Here is a 6,958-nt window from a genome sequence, read left to right on the forward strand (position 1 = left end):
TGCGTAGCTTTGTTACTACCCAGCTCGTACAGGAGCCGAGAATTACGGTAGGCGCTGCGTCGCATTGGCGGAGGTCGACTTCTAGCTAATGACACCGCATAACTGTTACACCAGGCAAATAAATACTGCTTTACGTGCGGGCAGTCATTTCGTACTTGTTTCATAGGCCGTTTATCAGACTCTAATTGCAATTCTTGGACGTTTGTTGTTGTGTCGTACTACTCATATAAGTCTTCCTACTTTATGTGGTTTCCTTCCCGAATATTTCGTAGGCCAATCGAATGGAGTATTTGAATATGAGCTCTCTCTACGAGATAAGTCGGATTGTCATCGGGCTACCTTCTCTTTACATTATTTACTAACCAGTTACTATGACCAAAAGCTTAAGCAAGAACAATACGACAAAACAAAATGTTTTCAGTAATACTGAGCAGTGGTAGACAGCATTATTACAGATTGAAGAGTCATTTCGCGAGAGATCTTTAATCCGTAATTGTTTCAGATTCTGCTGCTGTATGACACGTGAAAACACCGATATTCTGCGTCTTTCTTTTTTCTGCGGCAACAAAAATGTTCAAATGTGTGTGAAATCTTATCGGACTTGACTGCTAAGGTCATCAGTCCCTAAGCTTACGCACTACTTAACCTAAATTATCCTAAGGACAAACAAACACACACACACACACACACACACACACACACACACACACACACATGCCCGAGGGAGGACTCGAACCTCTGCCAGAATCAGCCGCACAGTCCTCTGCGGCAACATCTCCAACAAAAGTAGATGGACAGAGAGCAACAACTCGTATTGGGGAATAATTTTGATGGTTTAGATGCAGAACTGAAAATGAATAGTGTGGTGGAGTGAAATGACAAAATGATAAAAACGAAACATCCAATTAACAATGACCAGCTAATGAAAGAAATGTAATCACAAAGGGAATAATTCAAGGATACGTTAGTATAAGATTAGAGACAAAGCAGTAGTTCACATCATACTTTCGTCGTGTAAGTTTAATCTTCTTGTATGTCACGTCAAAACTGAAAGAGAGACAGATGGAAAAAGGTATGTAAACTGTTTATTATTTCAAAATTCTGTATTCTCACATGATTGTCATAAAGAGTGAGACTAAAATATAACTTACATGTTTATTTGACACTACAATAGTGAAGCCACAATCACAGTACATAAAATTTTTTCTTTAAAAAAGAAAGTGTTCCATTACCGGTTTCAACGAACTACGTCGTCATTTTCAAATGTAAAACATCAGTTGGAAAATATACAGAGGGGTCCAAAAAAATGTATCCATTGTTTAAAAGTCCATAACTTTCAAACTAATTGACGGAGTTGTCTCATTTTTGATGAAAGTGTAGCTTAAAGTCAAACTTAAAGATATCACTGTAGGTGTTCGAAATGGTCATGATTAACATCCACACACAAACGATGCCGCCGAACTGCAGCACGAACTACTGACTGCAACGTGTTCAGTTGTTCAGTATATTTGCACATGAATGTACGATGGATTCTCGAAGTTCCTCCAATGTGCGTGGCTTTTGTCGGTAAATGACGTCCTTTAGTGTCCCCCACAGGTAAAAGTGGAGAGTAGTTAGGTCTGGGGAACGTGGTGGATACTCCACAGTTCCTCTACGGCATATCCATCTTCCTGGTAGATTTTCGTCGAGATACGCCCAAACACGATTTTGGTAGAGAGCTGGAGCACCATCTTGTTGAAAGTAAACTCTTCCGTCTCCATACAAGTCTCGGATGGCAGGTAAAATGGATGTCTGAAGCTTCTGAAGTTACACCTCACCGGTAACTGTGCCGTCAAAGAAGAATGGCCCAATCAAGCCCCGGTAAGACAACCCACACCACACATTTACTCCTGGCAAATTCACGGCTTTGTCTACATGGACGTTCGGATTTTCGGCGGCCAAGTGGATGCAATTGTGGCGATGACCACACAATCATCTCTGCAAAGCCTTCATCGTTACGCACCATGTTAGTAACCCACTCGCAGTACTCCATTCTACGATCTGGGTCATCCTCGTTCATTGCGTGTAGCAATCGTGGGCTGTAGCACTTCCACTTTGCTGTCTTCAAAATTCGCCGAACACTTGAGTGACTCACTCCAGTTTCACGGACACACTGTCTCACAGACTTCTGTGGTGAGCGAGTGAATTGTTGTAACACACGACGGGAGTTAGCTGGACTTGTTACTATTACAGGTCGTCCAGATCGTTGTTTGTGTACATGTTTAACACAGCCTTCAGCTTCAAATTTGTCTCGAATGCGACAAATTGTTAAACGTATCGGTGGCTCTGTTTGATACTCATTTCGCCATTGCCGTTGAACCTCATTAATGTTTTCGTACTTAAAATACCACTTCAAAACTGACTTCCTTTCATTGAATGTAAGCCTTGCGCCAGCCATGTTTACTCTAGGTGCAACTAAGAACAAAACACTGACTATCTGGCAACTGTCATTGACAAAACAACTCAATACAACGCTTGTGTGGCGATTGCCGGAACTACAAACTATTACACTACCAAAGATGAGCAAATCTGTCGATTAGTTTGTCAGTTATGGACATTTAAACAGTGGATACAATTTTTGGACCCCTCTGTATAATGGGAATTATGACTACACATCCGACAAAAATTACAAGAAAGAAATGAGACCAGGCAACTGAGGCAATGGTGGCACAACCAGGTCACTAGAATTTATGTCTATACTTGCTCAAACGTTCATTCCATGTCCTAATGTATAATGGACGTTTGAGCAAGCATAGGCATAAATTATAATGACCTGGTTGTGCCACCATTGGCTCTGTTGCCTGGTCTCATTTTTTTCTCGTAATTTTTGTCGGATGTATGGTCATAATTCCCATTATATATTCTCCAACTGATGTTTGACGTTTGAAAATGACGACGTAGTTCGTTGAAACCGGTAATGTAACCCTTTATTTTTTAAAGAAAAAATTGTTTATATACTGTGACTATGGCTTCATTATTGTAGTGTGAAATAAACATTTAAGTTATTTCAAAATTCATCGCCATAACTATTAATCCATTTATCCCACTGTGAGACAAGACTGTCAGTACCTTAATGGAAAAATGTTTGTGGTTGCCTATGCAACCATGATTGAACCCAGGTGTGCTCTTCTTCGTCTGGACAAATTAACGGCCACGAGTGTCTTTCTTTAACGCTCCAAAAATATGGAAATCGCTGGGGAGAGATCGGTACTGTATGGAGGATGTGTAAGGGCTACTCGGCGAAACTCTTGCAGCGTAATCATCGAAACAACCTTGGCAATATATGGGCTCGCCCATGCATAGTTCGAGTGCTCTCTAGAAAAAAAAGTCAAATGTATTGTGAAACGATTTCTCCAAAAGAAAGAAATAAAAAAAAAGATTAGAGAAACATGTGACGCGCCTTTGAATGAAGCTATAAATCATTTACAGCAAATTAGGCGCGTCGAATGTTTCTTTTATCAATTTTATTTCTTCCTTTTTTTTATTTTCTAGTTTTGTCCAGAAAGCAGAAAAGTTTCAGATCATGCTTAATTTGATATTTATTTTATTTTTTCAACATGAAAGAAAGAATTCCACAATTTTTAGGCTGCTGTAACCTGTTATGCACAAAATAGGTAGACCTTTAAGAAATGAATGTTTTGACGCGTCATTTCTAGTGGCTGCTGTGCGTGAAATATTTCAATTTTTCCTCGGTTCATTAAATGAGTTTTGTTTGATTAACTGGTTAATTTGATACCCTATTTGTACATTTCTTGACCTTCGTTCGGGCATGCACATTCGGACAGAAATCCGCTGCGCAATTTCTAGGGAGACTTTGTTTTCACTCTGCTGAAACGTTTGACAATAATTACGGGATGAGGCGCATATTCAACAGACACTTCGCATTAATGGTTCATTGTGAATTAAGCTCATGACCTGAGAATGGTATTTATATTCATAGCTCTAAATACGCTGTGTGATCAAAAGCATCCGGGCACCTGACTGAAAATGATTTACAAGTTCGTGGCGCCCTCCATCGGTAATGCTGGAATTCAATATGGTGTTGGCCCACCCTTAGCCTTGATGACAGCTTCCATTGTCGCAAGCATACGTTCACTCAGGTGATGGAAGGTTTCTTGGGGAATGGCAGCCCATTCTTCACGGAGAGGAGAGGTATCGATGTGTGTCGGTGAGGTCAGACACGAAGCCGGTGTTCCAAAACATCTCAAAGGTGTTGTATAGGATTCACGTTAGGACTCTGTGCAGGCCAGTCCATTACAGGGATGTTGTCTTCGTGTAACCACTCCGCCACAGGCCGTCCATTATGAACAGGTGTTCGATCGTGTTGAAAGATGCAGTCCCCATTCTGGAATTGCTTTTCAGTAGTGGGAAGCAAGAAGGTGCTTAAAACACGAATGTAGGCCTGTGCTGTGATAGTGCCACGCAAAATAACAAGGGGTGCAAGCCCCCTCCATGAAAAACACGACCACACCGTAACACTACCGCCTCCGAATTTTACTGTTGGCACTATTAACGCTCGCAGATGACGTTCACCGGGCATTCGCCATACTCACACCCTGCCATGGGATCGACACATTATGTACCGTGATTCGTCACTCCACACAGCGTTTTTCCAATGTTTACGCTCCTTACACCAAGCGAGGCGTCGTTTGGCATTTACAGGCGTGATGTGTGGCTTATGAGCAGCCGCTCGACCATGAAATCCAAGTTTTCTCACCTCCTGCCTAACTGCCATAGTACTTGCAGTGGACCGAGCGAGGTGGCGCAATGGTTAGACACTGGACTCGCTTTCGGGAGGACGACGGTTCAATCCCGCGTCCGGCCATCCTGATTTAGGTTTTCCGTGATTTCCCTAAATCGCTCCAGGCAAATGCCGGGATGGTTCCTTTCAAAGGGCACGGCCGACTTCCTTCCCCGTCCTTCCCTAATCCGATGAGACCGATGACCTCGCTGTCTGGTCTCCTTCCCCAAACCAACCAACCAACTTGCAGTGGTTACTGATGCAGTTTGGAATTGCTGTGTGATGGTCTGGATAGATGTGTTCCTGTTACACATTAGGATCCTCTTCAACTGTCGGCGGTCTCCATCAGTCAACAGACGAGGTCGGCCTGTACGCTTTTGTGCTGTACCGGTCCCTTCAGGTTTCCACTGCACTATCACGTCGGAAACAGTGGACCAAGGGGTGCAGAGTGCCCTATTCTCCTCTCTCACGATGCCTAATGACTACTGAGGTCTCTGATATGGGGTACCTGGCAGTAGCTAGCAGCAGAATGCGCCTAATATGGAAAAGTATGTTTTTGAGGGTGTCCGGATACTTTTGATCACATTATGAAAATCTAAGAGCTAAATCGTTGCAGTAAACTTTACGTATGACAATTGATAAACACCTTGTACTCTGTACACCTTTGATACAGATAATGTTATCCATCACAAAACATTCAGATCACTTTGGTCAACATCTTGTACTCTATGTACGAGGGTTGCCCAGAAATAAATACACCGCATTTTTTTTTTCTCAGCCGAAAAGAATGCTACGCATGCGAAACGTTGTTTTATTTGAAGTCTCCTGAGTGAGCGCGCCAAGTTTCCGTCTCTTCTAACAGATAACGTAGCTGCAGTTCAGTTCCAAAATGGCGTTTGTAGGTGATGTACGTTACAAACAACGTGTCGCAATTGAATTTCTCACTGCAGAGAAAGAAACTGTGGGGAAATATTCACAATCGCTTGTGCAAAGTCTATGGAGCATCTGATGTCGACAGAAGTACAGTTAGTCGCTGGGCACGGAGGATGAGCTCATCAGAAGATGGTTCGGCGGAGCTCCACGATTTGCTGCGGTCGGGGACACCATCCACGGCTTTCACACCTGACATGTTGCAGCGAGCAGTTGATGTCTTTCGCTAGGACAGACGCATACGACTAGGCAGTTGGCATTGCATCTGTCAGTCAGCAAAGGAAGTGTGGATGCTACCCGCATTCTTGGATATTCGAAAGTGTGTGCAAGATGGGTCCCGTGGTGTCTAACGGTGGATGACAAATCGCACAGAAAAGACATTTCTCTTGATTTGTTGCAACGTTTTGAAGCTGAGGGAGAGGCCTTCTTGTCCCGGATAGTGACAGGAAGGCATGAATGAAGGCTTCTCCGGACTTGGGAAAATAGGACAGGTGGTCTCGAAGCCGTGAAGGTGTATCGTGAGCCGTGCATAGTTAACTTAGTTAAGATCATTTCCCAATAAAGTTAAGATCATTGCCCAATGAAGACGAAGTCCCTGTACAGTACACAGTTTTACTCCGCCAGGAAGTGTCAAAAATCCCGTTAATTGCGAGTAGGATTAGCGCGCCGAGAGTTCCGTACACAATTATGTATATAGATAGTTAATACATCGCGAGAATCGAGGATTTCGACGATCCTTGCCTCTTATCGATACCGACGCAGGCACGATATCAAAATATGTTACGTTAATGGCCTTATCTTGTGATTTAATTTATCTAGAATCTCAAATATTTTGCACCATCAAGGGCCATGGATTGTACACTACTGGCCATTAAAGTTGCTACACCACGGAGATGACGTGCTACAGGCGCGAAATTTAACCGACAGGAAGAAGATAATGTGATAAATGATTAGCTTTTCAGAGCATTCACACAAGGTTGGCGCCGGTGGCGACACCTACAACGTGCTGACATGAGGAAAGTTTCCAACCGATTTCTCATACACAAACAGCAGTTGACCGGCGTTACCTGGTGAAACGTTGTTGTGATGCCTCGTGTAAGGAGGAGAAATGCGTACCATCACGTTTCCGACTTTGATAAAGGTCGGATTGTAGCCTATCGCGATTGCAGTTTATCTTATCGCGACATTGCTCCTCGCGTTGGTCGAGATCCAATGACTGTTGGAAGAATATGGAATGGGTGGGTTCAG

Source organism: Schistocerca nitens, chromosome 1 (assembly GCF_023898315.1).
Source record: "Schistocerca nitens isolate TAMUIC-IGC-003100 chromosome 1, iqSchNite1.1, whole genome shotgun sequence".
In the NCBI taxonomy this organism is placed as follows: domain Eukaryota; kingdom Metazoa; phylum Arthropoda; class Insecta; order Orthoptera; family Acrididae; genus Schistocerca; species Schistocerca nitens.